The sequence below is a fragment of the Morone saxatilis genome, unplaced genomic scaffold, assembly GCF_004916995.1.
Source record: "Morone saxatilis isolate NCDOM2014 unplaced genomic scaffold, NCSU_SB_2.0 Contig22, whole genome shotgun sequence".
NCBI lineage: Eukaryota > Metazoa > Chordata > Actinopteri > Moronidae > Morone > Morone saxatilis.
Window position 1 is genome coordinate 6,148,853 of NW_023339785.1, and position 2,710 is coordinate 6,151,562.

Sequence of the window (2,710 nt, forward strand, 5' to 3'; positions counted from 1 at the left end):
CCCAGTGGCTAATTACCCAGACTCCTCATCGGGTGGACCCCTGCTCGCCACTTTGCAAAACAAACCACCAAGCTATGGGTGGCCATTTTGCATGTTGGAGCCATGGCCTATTTGGAATTTGTTATGGCACCTTTAATGTTGGACATTACTAATGTTGAGGCACTCATTAGCAATGGTTCACAGAAGATGCCCTCATTTAGAACACATGGCCAAAAAGCCCACTCATGTTTCTCTTTTTCAGATAAAATCAACATGTGTTTTGACAAACAAACTTGATTAAACACTGTGGGGAAATTTCTATAGTTCAACCTCAATGTATGGTGTGTTTTTGAGACCAATACTCTAATGGCTAATATTATTCATGAACACAACATTGTGATATGGATGCCTTCCTTTTTTTTTTGGAAATATCTACTAATGGGACAGTCTGAAAAAACATCGGAACTATCTAGGGTCGCTTTCTGGCTTTGCGTGGCCTGTACGGTTCTTGCCCGCTGCTTGTGTTTTGTGTCTCTCTTCAGGTCCTGGTAGTGCTGTTACAGACTGTGTTAAATGCAACTTGGTGCAGGTGGCCAGTCCATCTAGAGTGCAATGAGGATCCCATTCCCATTCATTCTCTCCCTTACTCCCATTACTGGCTCTCCCACTTATACGTATTTCACTTCACTATTCACCAGGTTTTTTTCTTTTTAGTTTGGTTTAGTTGCACATCTTTATTTTACACCATAGAACAGTGTATATTCACACACAGTCACTAACACTACTGACTGACCATTTCATACATGTGGGTAATGCTTTTCGTTGAAGTTTTTGTAAATGCACACCAGTACAACCGCGTGGATTCCCCTTTTTTTAATCATGAGCTGGGTCGTGAAAATATCTTTAACATCTCTGTACTGCAACTTCCTATTCATCAGCCAACAAACAGAATATATTAACATTAAGCTAATATTGTAGAAATGTATGTAAGCAAACTACTGTAGTGCTGAAACGATTATTTGATTAATTCATTAGCTGATCAATTCTGATTCACATTTTTCTAAGTCTTGTGTGACAAAAAAAAAATCTCATTGCTTTACTTTGATATAAGTACAAATAATAAATCAGCAGCAACAGAATCAAGTGAAACCAATTTTACTGAGTTAGATTAATTATTGTTTTGTTTGTTTTTAAAACTTAAGTTATGAGATGAAAGGCATTATTGTACAGAATTCACACCACTAAAAGCCATTATGATTAAGTAAATATTAAAGATCAAGCTTGTGCATTTAATACCTTAAAATCAATGAAGTCTTGGATTCCATTAAATCTTTTTCAAGGGGCAATAATTTTGATGTTTACTGCACCAGAGAACAAACCAAGTATCATATACCTGAAGGGGGGTTGCTGATCAATACCAATAACTCACTTAACCAGGTGTGATTTCACTTTCTGACCACGGCTGCTTTGTTTCAAACAAAAACTCTATTCACTGGAAAATGAGAAAGATACTTTACAATCTGTGTCAGTTACAGGGAACAATAATGCATAATCAGACAATGGGTGGGTGGAGGGGCGTTTTGTCAATGTTGTAATTTCTGGTGAACAAAAGAAGTTCATTACAATTGTAGATCACTTAATGCCCCTTTGAAATGTTTTACTTCGTGTTCCTTTTCAAAGTAAAATCAAATGGTACACTAACATAAGCACATAAAACTTAATAAGCCCATATAACTGAAATTACAATGACGTTTAATTTTAAAAGGAACAATGCGTGACATTGATCTTATTGCTCATTTAGCAGCCACACAGACCGTCCAGACGAGTATCTGATACCACAGTTCAGTTGGCTGTCATCAGTTCAGATCTGTTCACAGCTTGAAATTCCATTAATCGACAACGGATTCACATAAACGTCAATCAAAAGCCACATCTCAGCTTTCTACAGTCTTTGCAGGCAGTTGCTTGAGGAAAGAGCCTGGATCAATTGCATTTTAATCAATGTGGTCAACGGCAACAAATGAGTTTGCTCTAGAATTGATGTAGCTCTAAAGTTCTATTCCATGGTTAGTGATTAAAGCAGCAAACAAAGTTGAGTTATTTTTAACTGTGATTAGCAACGGTTTTCTGTTAAAGGGACCCTGCCACCAAAACTGCCCAGCTGTACATTAATGACCTACGGGTGAAATCTACCAAAATCAGGTTCCTTTAACTAATTAGAAACACTGCACTATTCAAAAATAAGCCTAGAGTCTCAGTAGCATCCACAGCCACTGTAGCTGCTGGTGCATTTATAGCTGTCCCCTGCAGCACTTGAGGTAAATTTATTTTAATGCATGTGATTTGTCTATGTTGTGGCCTCTGCAAAGTTGGACTGGACGGTGTGGATAAATGAATGTATCGATAAAATAACCAAACTGTCGGTCTTTAGCAAATCTATCAAAATCAAAATCCTGTATAAAAAAGCTAAAGCATGCTTATTTGCATTGTTGCAAATACAACCAGAAATACTGAGAAGGGACAACTATCATAGTTTCACAATTTCTAATGATAGACAAATTTATATTGTTTTTAAATGCATGTTGTCGTACAGGCAGAAGCCACTACAATCTAGGGCTGTCCCTGACTAATAGATTTTCCGAGTCGGCTAGTAGTTGTTATTTAAAGCCATTAGTCGACTGTTTGTCAGTGTTTCTCTAGCTGCCTGTATGTGTCTCTGTTGACTTTCTTC